This window comes from Lagenorhynchus albirostris, chromosome 4, assembly GCF_949774975.1.
Source record: "Lagenorhynchus albirostris chromosome 4, mLagAlb1.1, whole genome shotgun sequence".
In the NCBI taxonomy this organism is placed as follows: Eukaryota; Metazoa; Chordata; class Mammalia; order Artiodactyla; family Delphinidae; genus Lagenorhynchus; species Lagenorhynchus albirostris.
The window spans coordinates 120,792,280-120,813,876 of NC_083098.1; positions in this window are offsets into that span (position 1 = coordinate 120,792,280).

Here is a 21,597-nt window from a genome sequence, read left to right on the forward strand (position 1 = left end):
GTTGCATAAAGGATATTTTCTCTTTCAAGTTGCTGATTCTCAGTACTCATGTTCCTTTTTTTTTTTTAAGTGCCTACTACATACCTGTCTTTGTGCATGTCAGTGGGGTTTCCTTCCTTAACTGCGATGCTAATTTTATTTAAGCACCTTGCAGTAGCTCAGTACCACTGTCACAAAGAAAACCTCCATGGTCATTGTCTTTTGTTAACCTGTTTACTGTGTTACTTCAGTGAAGTAGGTGCCACTATTATCACCACTTCAAAACTGAAATTGAAGCACTTGCCCAAGGTCAAAATAGCTAGCCAGTCTAGGATTTAAACTCAGTTTCTCCTACTGTAAAGACCACATATTTAAATGATTAGAACACCTCCTTTTCTCCCGACCTCTTCCCACTTCCTTTCTTATTTCCTTCTTTTCAATCAATGCTTTGCCTCTCGTAGTAGAGATGTACTGCAATTTCTTGTAGTTATCTGCTTTATTTTACTACTAAAAGCAATGCTGTGTGTCCTCCACATTTGTTGACGTGTGTGTGTGTCTGCAGTATAGATTTCTGGAATAGGAATTGCCAGGGCAGAAATATATTTTACATTGCATGACTGAAATAGTCCAAAAACACTGTACAAATTTTCACTGCCAGAAACAGTCAACTACGTTCTTGTAAATATTTTCTCCCATTCAATCTCTTGCCTTTCAACTTGGTTTATGGAACATTTATTTTACAGATATTTTATATTTTTACAGAGTGATATCTTTTTTTTTTTTTTTTTTTGTCTACACCACATGATTTGTGGGATGTTAGTTCCCCTACCAGGGAACCGAGGCCCGTGGCAGTGAAAGCACCGAGTCTTAACCACTGGACCGACAGGGAATTCCCAGCGCCATATCATTTAATCTGCTGTTAATAGAACATGATTTCCCAGGCTGAAGCCTGTGAATCCTGTCTTTACCTCATTTTTAGATTTTTGATATCCAGAAGATAGAGACATAAGCAGAGATCTTTCTTGAGTTAGCATGAGTGAGTCCATTCTCTGCAGCCAGTACAACCTTAATTAAAAGGAATATCATTCTTTAAAAAATAAATCACACTTTTTTTTAGTCTAGGTTCATGAGTTTTTAGGCAGTAGTAATTTCTCAAGAACTCAGTAGACTTCCTTGATTCCAGAGAATTCCACATGCTAATAACCACATCCTTGGTCTTTTTAAAGACATATTTCTGTGCTATCTTGCTTCCTTACCTCTCTCTGGATTTAAAAGAGCTGCTGTGACCAAGTTATACTATTCATCTAAAATTTTTTTCCCAAAATTTCCACCTTTTTTTTTAACCATTTTTTAAATTGAAGTATAATCTACAATGTTGTGTTAGTTTCAGGTGTACAGCAAAGTGATTTATATGTACATACATATATATGCTTTTTCACATTCTTTTCCATTATAGGTTATTACAAGATATTGAATATAGTTCCCTGTGCTATACAGTAGGTCCCTGTTGGTTTTAAATCACACGTTTTTGAAAATGCCTTAGGAAGTTTATAATACAGGAAAGCAATTGGAATGAAAGACTAGAAAGGAGTCACACTAGGAAAGAGTCGACACTATCTCTTGTACTTAGTCCCCACTTGTCTGTTGACCTTCTTAATGATACCACACAAACAAGGCTGCCTTTTTCATATTGAGGCACAAGTCATGCACTGATGGCAGCATTTGCATAGGTTACAATGTGAACCTATGTTCTTGGATTTGATGTTCTTGTGCAGTGCACAATCTGCCCACCATACGTGGCAGCCCAGTGCACAAGGATGTTCAGCTTTTTGTATTTTGTATTTGAGAATATTCTTCCACTACTGAAGGAAACAACAAAAAACTAACATTCTTATAAATCATCACAAGTAGTCCAGGTCTGGGGTGATCCAAACCTAGAGGCATGATTTGTAATATAGACCAAATCATCATCTAAGTAGAGACTTCAGGGACAAGATTTAAAATAGGGATCTCTAAAGGTAGTTCATCGCCCTGAGATTTTGAACTACTATAGGACAATATTAGTTTTTCATTATTATTCTTTCTGTAGCAAATACTTAGAGCTATAATCATAACTATATTCCAAGGGTATGGAATATAATTTATGTTTCTGGAAGGTTTTAGATTTGTTTTGTCTTGAGTAAACAAGGCTTGGTCTTAAGAAAAGTGTTGTGTTTTTAATCCTACAAACCAATGAGGAAAGATTAAACTTAATAGAAAAATGGATGAGGATAAGGAAGTATAAATGGCCAATAAACATAATGAACAGACCCATGAACTCACTAGTAATCAAGAAAATGAAAAGGAAAATAAAATGAGGCACCCTGCCTTTTATGGGTCGATTAGATTGACAAAATAAAAAAGATTAGGGCTTCCCTGGTGGCGCAGTGGTTAAGAACCCGCCTGTCAATGCAGGGGACATGGGTTCGAGCCGTAGTCCAGGAAGATCCCACATGCTGCGGAGCAACTAAGCCGGGGAGCCACAACTACTGAGCTGTGTGCCGCAACTAACAAAGCTCACGCTCCTAGAGCCCGTGCTCTGCAACAAGAGAAACCACCGCATTAAGAAACCCGTGCACTGCAACTAGAGAAAGCCTGTGGGTAGCAACGAAGACCCAATGCAACCAAAAATAAATAAATAAATAAAATTTTTACAAAAAGAAAGATTAGTATTAGTATTATCCTGTATGGTCAGGGATAGGGGTAAAGGGGTAATATTATATACTGTATTGTGAATTGATAGAACTTTACCACCATGCAACTGGAATCCACGGTAGTATTTAGAATAATAGCTCATACCAATGAACAGTTATTTGAAAGAATCAACTGACAATATCAGCATCCTTATATCCCTACAATAGGCTTAGCTGATGCCAGGAAAAAAAAAAAGGCTTTTTTGTGCCTTGAGTCCATTTGATAAGCCTCTTGCTCTGTTATCTTTTAACTAGAATAGATCTGAATTTGTATTTCCAAGAGTCTTTAGTGGCATGAGTAAATAAAAATTGTTGCGATTTAAGGAGTTTATTTTCCTGTACTTAAAGAACATTTATTTCATGGAATTACTTATAAAGTAACCTTTCAAACAAACCCCTGCCAAATCCTTATTTTAATATAAAGTGAAGTGTACAAAAATAGGGTGGCTATTTAAAAATTAATCTTCATATCTCGTGGGTTAACTAGTGAATTCATTATTCAATTGATAAATTACATTCTGAACCAATGAGTATGGAAAATAATAATGTACATCTTTACCTAAAATATTACAAAACCATTATTTCTGTTGCAATAGAAATCAGCCCACAAACGAAGGTGTGCAAGAAATATAACTTTATTTCAAGCGCCACATCCCACAAATATTCTTTTTTTTTTTTTTTTTGCGGTACGCGGGCCTCTCACTGTTGTGGCCTCTCCCGTTGCGGAGCACAGGCTCGGGACATGCAGGCTCAGCGGCCATGGCTCACGGGCCTAGCCACTCCGCGGCACGTGGGATCCTCCCGGACCGGGACACGAACCCGTGTCCCCTGCATCATCAGGCGGACTCTTAACCACTGCGCCACCAGGGAAGCCCTATTCTTCTTTTTTTTTTAATAGATCTTTATTGGAGTACAATTGCTTCAAAATACTGTGTTAGTTTCTGTTGTACACCAAAGTGAATCAACCATATGCATACATATGTCCCCATATCCCCTCCTTCTTGAGCCTCCCTCCCACCCTCCCTGTCCCACCCCTCTAGGTCATCGCAAAGCACAGAGCTGATCTCCCTGTGCCATGCTGCTGCTTCCCACTAGCTAACTGTTTTACATTCGGTAGTGTATATGGTCGATGCTACTCTCACTTCGCCCCAGCTTCCCCCTCCCACCCTGTGTCCTCAAGTCCATTCTCTATGTCTACATCTTTATTCCTGCCCTGCAACTAGGTTCATCAGTACCTTTTTTTTTTTTTTGGATTCCATGTATGTGTGTTACAATATGGTATTTGTTTTTCTCTTTCTGACTTATTTGCAAATGAAACAACAAAGTATTAATCTCCAAAATATATAAACAGCTCATGGAGTTCAATATCAGAAAAACAACCAATCCAATTAAAAAATGGGTAGAAAATCTAAATAGACATTTCACCGAGGAAGACATACGGATGGTCAAGAGGCACATGAAAAGATGCTCAACATCACTAATTATTAGAGAAATGCAAATCAAGACTACAATGAAGTATCATCTCACACCAGTCAGAATGGCTATTATCAAAAAATCTAGAAACAATAAATGCTGGAAAGAGCGTAGTGAAAAGGGAACACTCCTGCACTGTTGGTGGGAATGTAAATTGATACACCCACAAATGTTCTTAATCTCAGTCAATTTAGGGTTCTCTCCCTTTCACTTAGTGTTGAGTCAAAATTCTCAAGGCTATGCAATATGAAGTTTGAGGGGACCATTTATCTCCAGAAATATATCTGAGAAGGCCACTGTTCCATTTATGAAGTTACAAATCTTGAATTCACTCCAGCTGCAAAGGTATTCTTGTATACTTGGCTCAATAGTTCTCATGGTACTTCTGGGCCATGCATAGGACACAAGAATAACTCCAGAGCTTTTGTGCTGTGCTGGAAATTGCCCGGCTCATGAAATAAATACTCAATGATTGTTGATTTTCTTCACCTGTCAATCAGAGTAAGACTAGGTCAATACGGGGCCCAGCAACATATTTACAGAATAAGTGTGCAAGAATGAGAAAGAAATTGTATTATTTACAGTTTTTTTTGGTTGCAAGAAACAGAAAATAATTCCATTAAATTAAGCAAAGGAAAAAAATTATTGTCAGAATACAAGGGAGGCACATGAACTCTGTGGAAGAGATAGATGAATAATAAAGCCTCAAGAAGTGGAGGACCCCGGGCAGCTCTGGACCTCTTGACAATAGGAGTTTTTAGAGAGCCTACTTCAACTGTTCACTTGACTCAGTAGCAGTGCTCTCCAGGCTTGTAACTCTCAATTCCAAATTTCCAATTCCCAGAAGACAGACTCTGACAGACCAAGCCTGGGTCAGGTGCATTCTTAGATCAATCAGTTGTGGCCAGAGGAGTAGATTTTCTGAATAGTCACACTAGGATTGATTACAGGTTTGGAAGTATTTCTTAGAGAGGGCAAAGGTTGTTAGTTGAATATTTACCTAATTCTATTATAGTAGTAAAGTTGAGAGAACAGCATATGTAAAAATAATAAATTTGGAACTTGTCTGGCATGTTTGGGACACAGCAAAGAATCTAAGCAGCTGAAAACATTGATAAAAAGAAAGTAGGAAAAGATAAAGAATGGGATAAGTTGATAAGGATCAGTCTATAGAAATTTTTTGAATGGCAGACTCAGGGATATGACCTGTAGGCAACTGAAGATTCTAAACACGGGAAAGATATCATGAAATATCAGTCTAATAAAACCAACATCAATATGTAACTCTTTGAAGTGATGAAGGAAAAAACAGATATCAGTGAAACTAAATTAGAAAGCCACTAGAATATCTCTGTCATGAAGAAGTGGAGTTCAGTGAAAATGGAAAGGGTATTATTGAGGAAGAGCTGACAATCATTGGTGACTGATCAGATATAAATGTTGATGGAAGTTGAAGAGCCAAAGCCTGAGATTTTAGGCTGGATGGCGGAACACAGCAGTTGATTTAAAAAAAAAAAAAAAGGTTAAGATGAGAGTTGATTTTTCAAGAGGCAGACCAGTGAGGTGGAGGTGTGATTGTTAGCTTTTTAGTATGTGCTAATTTGGGGGTAGAATTCTAAGTGGAAATATACTACAGTTTGTTGGACAAATAGGAACCACGATTAGATAATAGCAAGAGGCCAAATACAGGGACTTGGGTTTCTCCCACATAGCTATGCTACTGAGGCTGTGATGCTAGAGCAGTATTTTGGAAAAGAGGGTATAAGGTCACATGTCAATCATTTATTTGTAATTATTATATATTTAGTCATTTAAATATGCAAAAGCACAGAGCTAAAACTTAAAAGTAACCTAAGTAATTGCTGTGCTGCAAAAAGCACCAGTGTTTAAGTCTTATAAATAGCAATTACAGTAATAACTCTCTTTTCAACTTCTTATTGAAGTGTAACATGTATACTGAAAACTGTATGTTAAAGCTTAGTAAAGATCAATGAAATTTTACAAAAGGACTACACTTGGGTAAGCAGAGCACCCAAATCGAGAAACAGATAAGCACCCTAGAAAAACCCCTGCTTCCAGTCACTCCGACTCCCTTCACCAAGGGAGGACTCAGCATAGATTAGTTTCAGCTGATTTTGTGCTTGATCCAAACAGAATCAGACATTTAGATGTTCTTTTTAGGTCACTGGTTTGCTCATTCCAGGATTGTTTCTAAAAGAAAAATCCTAAGTCATCAAAAAGAGACTGGTTGTTTTCATTATGGTACAATTTATACAATTGAATGCTCTGTAGCAGGTAAGATTGAAGTGGAGAAAAGATGTTTACAAACCAATAATATTATATGATCCCATCTGGGTAAACATATTAAAGAGAATATATCTCCTTTAGAAAAGCATGTATCATATATGTACTATTATATGCATTAAACACATTTTAGAGTAATACACAGGAAATTTGATAATAGTGATACCTTTGGTGAAGAAGAACTGAAGTAATGACAAAGACTTTTTAATTTTTATGTCTCTCTGTCCTGTTTCCATATTCTAATAAACATGCATTACTTGTATTTAATTTAAAAAATATGAATAGAAAGTTGAAGAATCCTCTGAATACAGTCCTTACATTTAATATGAGAACCCTTCTTGCCATCTGTGCACTAAGACATTGGCCCTTGAACTTAAATTGTAGTATTGGAAAGTGTCTGAAAATTCTAGGAGGAAATGGTGACCCACTTAAAATTGTTTATTTAAGCTGTTAAAATTGTTGGTTTCAACTTTGAATCAGGCCATTTTCACAGTCATCATTTTCAAATGCCTAGAATAAAATCAGACTGATAATTAGTATGCATATCTATTACCCAGGAAATCCAAACAGTTTTAAAAGAAAGTAATGGGGAAAAACAAAAAGAAAGAATGTTTGGAAGCTTTAGCTGCTATTACTAAGGAAACCAACTTTATTTGCCCTTTCTCTAGATTTAAAAAAAAAAAGCAAAAATGTTTCATAAAGGGTAAGGAAGGAAGGCTAAATATAGGAATGAAAATATATTTATTTTTAAATTATCTCAAGTACTGAAAATAACTTTAAATTTTTTATTAAAAAGTTCTTCCCCTGTTATTATAATTCAAATACATAAATAACACAAATTCTGAGGAAAAATATTAGAAAATATATATGGAAAGAAGAAAAGGAAGTCATCAGAATTCTATACATATTATTACACTGTTTCATAACTTCCTATGTTTACTGAGTAGTATACTGTAAAGATTTTTCTGTCAATAAATATTACTTTCAGGTCAGGTTTTTTAATCTGAAAAATAGAGATAGTAATATTATCTACCATCTAGCACATACATGGCATATGGTAAGCATTCATCAAATCTCTTACAAATAGCATCCTTATTTTTAATAGCTATCTGGTGTGCCATTATGTCATCTGCCATAATTTATTAATCAATCCATCATTACTTGACATTTAGTTTTCTATTTTTTGATTATTATAAGTTTTTGTGTATGCTTAGGATAAATTCCTGGAAGTGTTGATGGCAGGTAGCTGGTAGAGTACAGAGGAGGTTGGGCCATGCAGTCCTAAGTAAGGGCCTGCTAAATATTTCTGAAAGCCTTTTTTGCCCCTCCTGCAAAGTTAATATGGTTTGTGCCATGCATGTCAAGAATCTACTTCGCTACTCTGACCATGACTGACTAGACCGGAGCCAAAGGCACACGTGTGTGCTGACCTGATGGAATCCAGTCCCTCCAGTCGGTGTACCACTGGACGCAGCATCATCCTCTCTCTTGGGTGATAGGTCGCTGCAGAGCAAGCTGAGCTCCTGGGTGGTTCTCCAACAGGACTGCTTTCATCACAGGCTTGACTGGAATGCCTGATGAATTGACATATGTGTCATATTCTGAAGTAATCTGGGCATGTCTCTCTCCTACCACTTTAAAGAATCTAACTTTCCATCTTCAAAATGAAATAAGAGGGCTTCCCTGGTGGCGCAGTGGTTGAGAGTCCGCCTGCCGATGCAGGGGACGCGGGTTTGTGCCCCGGTCCGGGAAGATCCCACATGCCGCGGAGCGGCTGGCCCCGTGAGCCATGGCCGCTGAGCCTGCGCGTCCAGAGCCTGTGCTCCGCAACGGGAGAGGCCACAACAGTAAGAGGCCCGCGGACCGCAAAAAAAAAAAAAAAAAAATGAAATAAGAGAAACCGGAAGAAAGGAACACCTAATCAGAAATTTCTAAGACACTATAGATTTTTCTTAGCTCTGAGTATGCCTGTCCTGTTTCTGAGCACCAGCTGAACTGTTGCTCACTATCGATGCCAGCATGGATACTCAGACATGCTCTTTCTTCCCAATTGTGTGTTCAGTGTTTTAGTAATCTGATTAAAAACACTGCTTTTCTAAGAATAAGTTGTCTGCACGTTTCTGATCACATTATGCTATTCACGTACATTCCCCACTGATCCTAAGATCAGCCCTCAGGACTGTTTTCTGCTTCTATGGACATATTTTGGTTTGGTTGGATCTAGCATTAGTCTCAGGTTTAATATATCATATATCAAGATTTCTTAGATTATTTTTAAAGAAGAAAAGCTGACGTCAATCATTGTCAGTGAATAAATAGATTTACCAGCTTACCAAAGGACCATATTCTCTATTACACATTTATCCTCTCTAACCAGAAACTATACAGCTTGGTTCAAGGCAGCCTGGAAGTCAGTACCCTGTGTAAATTTGATTATGAGTATGTATGGGAGGGGCTTAATTTATGTATAGTAAATTTAATTCTATATATATACATACATATATATACATATTTCTTTCTGATGATAAAATAAATATATTTAAGTGAAAAAACAAGTTCAAGACCAGAATAAGCCCACTCGTGTAAGACAGTTATGCACATACATTCAGATGTGAAATTTGTATATGCGTATAAAAATAGGACACATATAAACCAAACTATTAACACTGGTTATGTATGCAGTATGGGATGGGTATGGATTTTCACCTTTTACATTATACATTTCTGTATTAATTAACAATAAAAGAATACTCACAGCTGCTTACTGTGCCAGGCACTGTTACAAGCACATGCATTTATTCACTCATAACAATCCTATGAGATAGATACATTTTACCTTTGAGGAAACTGAGGCTCAGAGAAATTAAGAAACTTGTCCAAGGCTGCACAGCTAGTAAATGGCAGAGCTGGGGTTTCAAACCAGATCTCTTCAGTGCCTAGATCTGTGCCTGCTGCATAGGAAGCATCAAGAAAGATATGCTGGTCATCTCAATATATGCAGGAGAAGAACTTACCAAGATTCAACATCCTTTCACTGTAAAACTCTCAACAAATTAGGTACAGAAGAATGTATATCAACATAATAAAGGAGAAACACCACTAATAATCAAATTTATCCTAGGGAAAAATATCCCCCACGAATATGCCTCCGTGGAAAAACTTGTTCTTTAAGCTCAACAGGGAATTCCTTGGCTGGCCAGTGGTTAGGACTCAGCACTTTCCACTGAAGGGGGCACGGGTTTGATCCCTGGTTGGGGAACTAAGATCCCACGTGCAACGTGGTGCGACCAAAAGCAAACAAACCAAAATGAAACAACACAAAACAAAAGAAACTCAACAGAGCCAATTTTCTACCACTATTAGAAGCAGTCCTTGTTCCTTCAGGTGGACACCAGTGAGCATGAGGATCATGTCATATGACAAATGAATATTTATTTATTTATTCAATTTTCTTAAATTTACCGAGGCTTGATTTGTGACCCAAGATGTGATCTATCCTGGAGAATGCTCTGTGCGCACTTGAGAAGAAAGTATAATCTGCTGGTTTTGGATGGAATGTCCTATAAATATCAATTCAATCTATCTGGTCTATTGTGTCATGTAAAGCTTCTGTTTGCTTATTAATTTTCTATTTGGATGATCTGTCCATTGGTGTAACTGAGGTGTTAAAGTACCCCACTATTATTGTGTTACTGTCAATTTCCTCTTTTATAGCTGTTAGCAATTGCCTTATGTATTGAGTTGCTCCTATGTTGGGAGCATATATATTTATAATTGTTATATCTTCTTCTTGGATTGATCCCTTGATCATTATGTAGTGTCCTTCCTTGTCTCTTGTAACATTCTTTATTTTAAAGTCTATTTTATCTGATATGAGTATTGCTATTCCAGCTTTCTTTTGATTTCCATTTGCTTGGAATATCTTTTTCCATCCCCTCTCTTTCAGTCTGTATGTGTCCCTAGATTTGAAGTGGGTCTGTTGTAGACAGCATATATATGGTCTTGTTTTTGTATCCATTCAGCGAGCCTGTGTCTTTTGGTTGGAGCATTTAATCCATTCACGTTTAAGGTAATTATCGATATGTATGTTCCTATGACCATTTTCTTAATTGTTTTGGGTTTGTTTTTGTAGGTCCTTTTTTTCTCTTTTGTTTCCCACTTAGAGAAGTTCCTTTAACATTTGTTGTAGAGCTGGTTTGGTGATGCTGAATTCCCTTAGCTTTTGCTTGTCTGTAAAGCTTTTGATTTCTCCATGGAATCTGAATCAGATCCTTGCCCGGTAGAGTAATCTTGGTTGTAGGTTCTTCTCTTTCATCATTTTAAATATATCATGCCACTCCCTTCTGGCTTGTAGAGTTTCTGCTGAGAAATCAGCTGTTAACCTTATGGGAGTTCTCTTGTATGTTATTTGTCATTTTTCCCTTGCTGCCTTCAATAATATTTCTCTGTCTTTAATTTTTGCCAGTTTGATTACTATGTGTCTCAGCGTGTTTCTCCTTGGGTTTATTCTGCCTGGGACTCTCTGCACTTCCTGCACTTGGGTGGCTATTTCCTTTCCCATGTTAGGAAAGTTTTCGACTATAATCTCTTCAAATATTTTCTTGGGTCCTTTCTCTCTCTCTTCTCCTTCTGGGACCCCTATAATGCGAATGTTGTTGCATTTAATATTGTCCCAGAGGTCTCTTAGGCTGTCTTCATTTCTTTTCATTCTTTCTTCTTTCTTCTGTTCTGCAGCAGTGAATTCCACCATTCTGTCTTCCAGATCACTTATCCGTTCTTCTGCCTCAGTTATTCTGCTATTGATTCCTTCTAGTATAGTTTTCATTTCAGTTATTGTATTGTTTGTCTCTGTTTGTTTGTTCTTTAATTCTTCTAGGTCTTTGTTAAACATTTCTTGCATCTTCTCGATCTTTGCCTCCATTCTTTATCCAAGGTCCTGGATCATCTTCACTATCATTATTCTGAAATCTTTTTCTGGAAGGTTGCCTATCTCCATTTCATTTAGTTGTTTTTTGGGGGTTTTATCTTGTTCCTTCATCTGATACATAGACCTCTGCCTTTTCATTCTTGTCTGTCTTTCTGTGAATGTGGTTTTTGTTCCACAGGCTGCGGGATTGTAGTTCTTGCTTCTGCTGTCTGCCCTCTCAACAAATGAATCTTTAAATGCTAAGTGTAGCTTCATGCCCACACTCAGAGAGGAATGTGAGGAAAAAAGAGAGGAAAAAAAATGTCAAGGAACAGGATCCCCTGGTGGCACAGTGGTTAAGAATCCACCTGCCAATGCAGGGGACACGGGTTCGAGCCCTGGTCCAGGAAGATCCCACATGCTGCAGAGCAACTAAGCCCATGTGCCACAACTACTGAGCCTGCACTCTAGACTCCATGAGCCACAACTACTGATCCCATGCACCACAACTACTGAAGCCCATGCACCTAGAGTCTGTGCTTCGTAACAAGAGAAACCACCGCAATGAGAAGCCCGCACACCGCAGTAGAGTAGCCCCCACTCCCCACAACTAGCGAAAGCCCACACACAGCAGTGAGGAACTAACTGAGCCAGAAATAAAATAAATAAATTTATTTTAAAAAACTCAGGGAAGAGCATATTCCCATTTCCCAATTAAGGATACTTTTCCGTACTAATTACATCATTGTTATACTCTCAATCCTCTCCCTCTTCTTCCTTTTCTTCACTCTCTCCCTCATTTTCTCCCTATCTTCTTTCTGAGTATGTATGGTTTGCTATTTAAGGTCAATGTTCATATTTTCTCACTCTACCATAGTTGATGGGCCCATAGAACCACAAGAGGAACTGAAATAGTGGGAACATAGAAGAAAATACAAGAATGATGTGCATCTGCTGGTGAGGAAACTACCCAGTGATTTTCTTTGGTTTATATCAAGTAGGAAATCCTTACACTTTTTTTCTCGCCATCCCAATGACTTACTCTCCCAAAATGCAAAACTCATTTCTCTATACTTTTGGCCAAAAGTTAGTGTTGACCCTTAACACATGTTGAATGAAATCTACAGGTTCTGCTTTTCAATACTTTGCTCTCCCTAGCTCTTAGAGTCCTAGACAGGTTTGGAAAAGTTTCTCTTTGACATCATCACTTCCAGGCTATCAAATCTTGGCAAAATTCCTACACTGATTTGTTATTCATCAAATCTGCTCTTGATTTAAATTCTCCACAGTATCCTTGAGTTATGTGGACCCCAGAGTGAACAATTAGAGCTCAATTATAGATGACTTCTTATGCATGTAGAATATCAAAATTAAAAAGAACAGTAAAACTCAGGATTAGTACTAGACAGTATAGCATCACATTTTCCCTTTTATTTAATATCTTTGACATATTTAAAAATATCAAGATTTTTTAAGAGCTATTTTCAGCCTTGTTACTGCTCCAGTTAAAGATGGTGAAATTCAAGTCTAGATGCAGTTGCCTTAAATGAAGCTGACATTGTATGCAAACGATATAGCAAGCAGAGACTTCACTGGTTTGACCAAGGTTAAGTGGTACAGCCTTTACAGCTCAAGGCAAGTGGAGGTTCAGAAATGTAGTTCAGAAATACAGTGTTAGAAAAAAAAAAGAAATACAGTGATAGGATTGGTTCAAAAAACCTGAACTCCTTTTGCATGCTAGAAATTTGGTGTATTAGAAGTTATTTTTTTCCAGCACAAATGTACATTAGAATTATTGTACATTGTTTGATGCTTGGGTTGGGGGGAATAGGGCAGGGAATTGTTAAAGCAGATTAAGTATACAAACAGGAGAAAGACATAATAGTGCAAATAATTATTATGTGTCTTATTCACAACAATTCTTGCTTTAAATGGCTTATATTGCCAACAATATAAACCCATGGATTTTACTTCTATATCAGTATTCATTTTGGATGTGAACCTTTTTAAATTGTTTTTATCACATCACTACCTCATTGTAAATCTATCAGAATTCTCTGTTTACTGGTTACCGTATCTCTGAGTTTAGCATTCTGGACTCACTGTCAACTCTCCAACCTCAACTTTTGTTATTCCCTAACATGACCTTCTTCTTGTGCCAAGTTAATTGGCAGATAGCACCCAGCATATGACTTGCTAGTTCCTCTCTTTTGGACCTTGGAAAGGCCATTCTTTAAATCTGGAATGGCTTTCCCACTCTCTGCCAATCATATCCATCACTTCCTCTCAGTGCTGATTCAAAACTTAACTTTCTTCTGGAAGCCTTCCCATTCTGATCACTTCTTTACTGCGTGTTCTCTAATCACTTAAGTACTGTGGTGCTTCTCACTTATTTCCTTAAATTACTTCACTGACTGTTGTCTCTACAGAACAGGGACTGATTCTTTGTTTCTCTGTTACTGGAGTTGAATTTAGCACTCAATGCTGTTTTCTGCAGGAGATTCAAATGCTATTGCCACTGTTTGTCGTAAAAATCAAAATTAGTTATTTTCTATTTTTAAGGCACTGAAAAGGAAACACACAGAAAGACTGTAAAGCATAACAATAAAAAGCATATTGGCTAAACTGATACATGGAAGTGTGTACATAAAACAAGTGAAAAAGAAGCGGTAGCCTCAAATCCTTAATAGATAAACATGAAGCAGAAATAAAAAAATTAAAATCATATTTCAAAACTAGTTTATACACTGATTTCAACTCAGGTAAAATATTGTGTGTACTTCATACAATGTAAATGGTGTTAGAGATTAATATTTTCTGTAAATTTGTTTTTTTTTAATTGAGGTATAGTTGACTTATAATATTTTTTTAGTTTCAGATATACAACATAGTCAATATTTGTATAGACTATACTCCATTTAAAGTCACTGTAAACTAATGCCCATATTTCCCTGTGCTGTACAATATGTCCTTGTTACTTATTTATTATACATAGAAGTTTGTATCTCTTTGTAAATTTCCTTGAGTATAACAAAACCCAAAACATGAGAGATGAGTGATGGAAGTTGATAAGTTCTTCTTCTTTGATATATGTGAATATATTCCTCCTTTCCCAACTTTCCTTTTGTCCACAAGCCCACAAGAATTGATGAAGAGCCTATTCTGGGCAGGGCATTAGAGGCTGTGGTCTATCACCAGGTGATGATCCTAATGTTCATTAAGGTTGCAGAACTACTGCACCAGGGCTTGAGATTCACTAGTTCAATGGTTCTCAAACGTTACTGTGCAGCAGAATCCTTGGGGGGCTGGGTAAGCTTGCTGCACTCTACCCGCAGGGTTTCTGATTCAGTAAGTCTGGGGTGGGACTGACACTGCATCTTGAACAAGTTCCCAGGTGATGCTGATGCAGCTGGTCCAGGGACCACACTTTAGGACCACTGTTCTCGAGATTATCTCATGATTATACATGGAAGTGTATTACTATCCCATACAATACATTTTTGAATATCATTTGGCTTCTTCTACTTGCTTAAACCCCACATCGTATTCCCTTGTGAGGTAACGTATTGTCTGCTTCCAACATAACCCCTCTTCATTTATACTTAATTTTTTTCCCCTAAACCCTCTAAGTAAAAAAGACTACCATCCTCTAAATAGTTTTTCTTTCCATCACTGCTTCCTAACTTACCTATGCCAAGAAAGAAAGAGCTATAATTAAAAGTTTTCCAGAGCAAGTTTTGGATGACTCTGATTTAGTTGGCATCCAAAGCTGATGTTTAACCCTAGAGTTGTGGGACCCTGCACAGGGCCGAAGAAGTGTTTGGTTTCACTACACCTCTGGCCCCAAACTGCATATCATTGAAATGTAGTCTCTACTGACCTCATTCTTAATTTTGAAACGGTTTAAAAAAGTAGTAGGGGACTTAAGACCTTTCTTACATTGTTCTAATCTGAAAGAGTTATTGAAAATTGACTTCACAAAGACTAGAAGAGGCCCTGGGTACTGGTTTGAGAGTGTGCGTGCTATCAGAAGTGAGAAGAATGCTGTCACCACATGACAAATGTTCTTGCAGCTGCTGGGAAGGCATACATGGCTTCCAATATGATACAGAGTATTTTTGTCTGGAGTCACGTAGCCCCTGCCTTTAAATATCCAGTTTGCGCTTGGAAAAGATGGTCCAAATACCAGATCATTTAAATTTCTAATTATTATATGAAAATAGAGAATTGCAAATCTTAGTTTCTTAAACATTCCTATCTCAAGGTTGAAACCAGGAATAACATAATGTGTTCCTTGTTGATAGGATCTAATTTTGGCAGAACTTAGTCTTTCTTTTTTTAACATCTTTATTGGAGTATAATTGCTTTACAATGGTGTGTTAGTTTCTCCTTTATAACAAAGTGAATCAGTTATACATATACATATGTTCCCATATCTCTTCCCTCTTGCGTCTCCCTCCCTCCCACCCTCCCCATCCCACCCCTCCAGGCGGTCACAAAGCACTGAGCCTATATCCCTGTGCTATGCGGCTGCTTCCCACTAGCTATCTACCTTACGTTTGGTAGTGTATATATGTCCATGCCTCTCTCCCGCTTCGTCACAGCTTACCCTTCCCCCCCCCCCATATCCTCAAGTCCATTCTCTAGTAGGTCTGTGTCTTTATTCCTGTCTTACCCCTAGGTTCTTCATGACACTTTTTCTTTCCTTAAGTTCCATATATATGTGTTAGCATATGGTATTTGTCTTTCTATTTCTGACTCACTTCACTCTGTATGACCAATTCTAGGTCCATCCACCTCACTACAAATAACTCAATTTTGCTTCCTTTTATGGCTGAGTAATATCCCATTGTATATATGTGCCACATCTTCTTTATCCATTCATCCAATGATGGACATTCAGGTTGTTTCCATTGCCGGGCTACTGTAAATAGAGCAGCAATGAACATTTTGGTACATGACACTTTTTGAACTATGGTTTTCTCAGGGTATATACCCAGTAGTGGGATTGCTGGGTCATATGGTAGTTCTATTTGTAGTTTTTTAAGGAACGTCCATACTGTTCTCCACAATGGCTGTATCAATTTACATTCCCACTAACAGTGCAGGAGGGTTCCCTTTTCTCCACATCCTCTCCAGCATTTATTGTTTCTAGATTTTTTGATGATGGCCATTCTGACTGGTGTGAGATGATATCTCATTGTAGTTTTGATTTGCATTTCTCTAATGATTAATGATGTTGAGCATTCTTTCATGTGTGTGTTGGCAGTCTGTATATCTTCTTTGGAGAAATGTCTATTTAGGTCTTCTGCCCATTTTTGGATTGGGTTGTTTGTTTTTTTTATTGAGCTGCATGAGCTGCTTAAAAATTTTGGAGATTAATCCTTTGTCAGTTGCTTCATTTGCAAATATTTTCTCCCATTCTGAGTGTTGTCTTTTGGTCTTGGTTATGGTTTCCTTTGCTGTGCAAAAGCTTTGAAGTTTCATTAGGTCCCATTTGTTTATTTTTGTTTTTATTTCCATTTCTCTAGGAGGTGGTCAAAAAGGATCTTGCTGTGATTTAGGTCATAGAGTGTTCTGCCTATGTTTTCCTCTAAGAGTTTGATAGTTTCTGGCCTTACATTTAGGTTCTTTAATCCATTTTGAGCTTATTTTTGTGTATGGTGTTAGGGAGTGATCTAACCTCATACTTTTACATGTACCTGTCCAGTTTTCCCAGCACCACTTATTGAAGAGGCCGTCCTTTCTCCACTGTACATTCCTGCCTCCTTTATCAAAGATAAGGTGACCATATGTGCGTGGGTTCATCTCTGGGCTTTCTATCCTATTCCATTGATCTATCTTTCTGTTTTTGTGCAAGTACAATACTGTCTTGATTACTGTAGCTTTGTAGTATAGTCTGAAGTCAGGGAGCCTGATTCCTCCAGGTCCGTTTTTCGTTCTCAAGATTGCTTTGGCTATTCGGGGTCTTTTGTGTTTCCATACAAATTGTGAAATTTTTTGTTCTAGTTCTGTGAAAAATGCCAGTGGTAGTTTGATAGGGATTGCATTGAATCTGTAGATTGCTTTGGATAGTAGAGTCATTTTCACAATGTTGATTCTTCCAATCCAAGAACATGGTATATCTCTCCATCTATTTGTATCACCTTTAATTTATTTCATCAGTGTTTTATAATTTTCTGCATACAGGTCTTTTGTCACCTTAGGTAGATTTTTTCATAGATATTTTATTCTTTTTGTTGCAATGGTAAATGGGAATGTTTTCTTAATTTCAATTTCAGATTTTTCATCATTAGTGTATAAGAAAGCCACAGATTTCTGTGCATTAATTTTGTATCCTGCTACTTTACCAAATTCATTGATTAGCTCTAGTAGTTTTCTGGTAGCATCTTTAGGATTCTCTATGTATAGTACCATGTCATCTGCAAACAGTGACAGCTTTACTTCTTCTCTTCCGATTTGGATCCCTTTTATTTCCTTTTCTTCTCTGATTGCTGTGGCTACAACTTCCAAAACTATGTTGAATAAGAGTGATGAGAGTGGGCAACCTTGTCTTGTTCCTGATCTTAGTGTAAATGCTTTCAGTTTTTCACCATTGAGAATGATGTTGGCTGTGGGTTTGTCATATATGGCCTTTATTATGTTGAGGAAAGTTCCCTCTATGCCTACTTTCTGCAGGGTTTTTATCATAAATGGGTGTTGAATTTTGTCAAAAGCTTTCTCTGCATCTATTGAGATGATCATATGGTTTTTCTCCTTCAATTTGTTAATACGGTGTATCACATTGATTGACTTGCATATATTGAAGAATCCTTGCATTTCTGGAATAAACCCCATTTGATCATGGTGTATGATCCATTTAATGTGCTGTTGGATTCTCTTTGCTAGTATTTTGTTGAGGATTTTTGCATCTATATTCATCAGTGATATTGGCCTGTAGTTTTCTTTCTTTGTGACATCCTTGTCTGGTTTTGGTATCAGGGTGATGGTGGCCTCGTAGAATGAGTTTGGTAGTGTTCCTCTCTCTGCTATATTCTGGAAGAGTTTGAGAAGGATAGGTGTTAGCTTTTCTCTAAATGTTTGATAGAATTCGCCTGTGAAGCCATCTGGTCCTGGGCTTTTTTTGTTGGAAGATTTTTTTTTTTTTGGAAGATTTTTAATCACAGTTTCAATTCAAGTGCTTGTGATTGGTCTGTTCATCTTTTCTGTTTCTTCCTGATTCAGTCTTGGCAGGTTGTGCATTTCTAAGAATTTGTCCATTTCTTCCAGGTTGTCCATTTTATTGGCATAGAGTTGCTTGTAGTAATCTCTCATGATCTTTTGTATTTCTGCAGTGTCAGTTGTTACTTCTCCTTTTTCATTTCTAATTCTATTGATCTGAGTCTTCTCCCTTGTTTTCTTGATGAGTCTGGCTAATGGTTTATCAATTTTGTTTATCTTCTCAAAGAACCAGCTTTTAATTTTATTGATCTTTGCTATCGTTTCCTTCATTTCTTTTTCATTTATTTCTGATCTGATTTTTATGATTTCTTTCCTTCTGCTAACTTTGGTTTTTTTTTTTTTTTTTTCTTCTTTCTCTAATTGCTTTAGGTTCAAGGTTAGGTTGTTTATTCCAGATGTTTTCTGTTTCTTAAGGTAGGATTGTATTGCTATAAACTGCCCTCTTAGAATTGCTTTTGCTGCATCCCATAGATTTTGGGTCTTCGTGTCTCCATTGTCATTTGTTTCTAGGTATTTTTTGATTTCCTCTTTGATTTCTTCAGTGATCACTTTGTTATTAAGTAGTGTATTGTTTAGCCTCCATGTGTTTATATTTTTTACAGATCTTTTCCTGTAATTGATATCTAGTCTCATAGCGTTGTGGTCGGAAAAGATACTTGATACAATTTCAAATTTCTTAAATTTTCCAAGGCTTGATTTGTGACCCAAGATATGATCTATCCTGGAGAATGTTCCATGCGCACTTGAGAAAAATGTGTATTCTGTTGTTTTTGGATGGAATGTCCTATAAATATCAATTAACTCCATCTCGTTTAATGTATTATTTAAAGCTTGTGTTTCCTTATTTATTTTTATTTTGGATGATCTGTCCATTGGTGAAAGTGAGGTGTTAAAGTCCCCTACTATGAATGTGTTACTGTCGATTTCCCCTTTTATGGCTGTTAGTATTTGCCTTATGTATTGAGGTGCTCCTATGTTGGGTGCATAAATATTTACAATTGTTATATCTTCTTCTTGGATTGATCCCTTTATCATTATGTAGTGTCCTTCTTTGTCTCTTGTAATAATCTTTATTTTAAAGTCTATTTTGTCTGATATGAGAATTGCTACTCCAGCTTTCTTTTGCTTTCCATTTGCATGAAATATCTTTTTCCATCCCCTTACTTTCAGTCTGTATGTGTCTCTAGGTCTTAAGTGGGTCTCTTGTAGACAGCAAACATATGGGTCTTGTTTTTGTATCCATTCAGCCAATCTGTGTCTTTTGGTGGGAACATTTAGTCCATTTACATTTAAGGTAATTATCGGTATGTGTGTTCCTATTTGCATTTCCTTAATTGTTTTGGGTTCGTTATTGTAGGTCTTTTCCTTCTCTTGTGTTTCTTGCCTAGAGAAGTTTCTTTAGCATTTGTTGTAAAGCTGGTTTGGTGATGCTGAACTCTCTCAGCTTTTGCTTGTCTGTAAAGGTTTTAATTTCTCCATCAAATCTGAATGAGATCCTTGCTGGGTAGAGTAATCTTGGTTGCAGGTTTTTCTCCTTCATCACTTTAAATATGTCCTGCCACTCCCTTCTGGCTTGCAGAATTTCTGCTGAAAGACCAGCTGTTAACCTTATGGGGTTTCCCTTGTGTGTTATTTGTTGTTTTTCCCTTGCTGCTTTTAATATGTTTTCTTTGTATTTAATTTTTGACAGTTTGATTAATATGTGTCTTGGCGTGTTTCTCCTTGGATTTATCCTGTATGGGACTCTCTGTGTTTCCTGGACTTGATTAACTATTTCCTTTGCCATATTAGGGAAGTTTTCAACTATAATCTCTTCAAATATTTTCTCAGTCCCTTTCTTTTTCTCTTCTTCTTCTGGAACCCCTATAATTTGAATGTTGGTGTGTTTGATGTTGTCCCAGAGGTCTCTGAGACTGTCCTCAGTTCTTTTCATTCTTTTTTCTTTATTCTGCTCTGCAGTAGTTATTTCCACTATTTTATCTTCCAGGTCACTTATCTGTTCTTCTGCCTCAGTTATTCTGCTATTGATCCCATCTAGAGTATTTTTAATTTCATTTATTGCGGTGTCCATCGTTGTTTGTTTCATCTTTAGTTCTTCTAGGTCCTTGTTAAATGTTTCTTGCATTTTGTCTATTCTATTTCCAAGATTTTGGATCATCTTTACTATCATTATTCTGAATTCTTTTTCAGGTAGACTGCCTATTTCCTCTTCATTTGTTAGGTCTGGTGGGTTTTTATCTTGCTCCTTCATCTGCTGTGTGTTTTTGTCTTCTCATTTTGCTTATCTTACTGTGTTTGTGGTCTTCTTTTTGCAGGCTGCAGGTTCGTAGTTCCCGTTGTTTTTGGTGTTTGTCCCCAGTGGCTAAGGTTGGTTCAGTGGGTTGTGTAGGCTTCCTGGTGGAGGGGACTAGTGCCTGTGTTTGGTGGATGAGGCTGGATCTTGTCTTTCTGGTGGGCAGGTCCACATCTGGTCGTGTGTTTTGGGGTGTCTGTGGACTTATTATGATTTTAGGCAGCCTCTCTGCTAATGGGTGGGGTTGTGTTCCTGTCTTGCTAGTTGTTTGGCATAGGATGTCCAGCACTGTAGCTTGCTGGTAGTTGAGTGAAGCTGGGTGCTGGTTTTGAGATGGAGGTCTCTGGGAGATTTTCACCATTTGATATTACGTGGAGCTGAGAGGTCTCTTGTGGACCAGTGTCCTGAAGTTGGCTCTCCCACCTCAGAGGCACAGCACTGACTCCTAGTTGCAGCTCCAAGAGCCTTTCATCCACACAGCCAGGTACGTGGGGGGTTTCTTGCCTTTTGGGAGGTCTGAGGTCTTCTGCCCGCGTTCAGTAGGTGTTCTGTAGGAGTTGTTCCACGTGTAGATGTATTTCTAGTGTATCGTTCTTTAGGAATTCTCGGGTATTTTGTTCTTTGTTTTCTTTCTTGGTATTTTTTTCCTTACTTAGTTGCAATGAAATTTCCAGGAATGAAGCAATAAG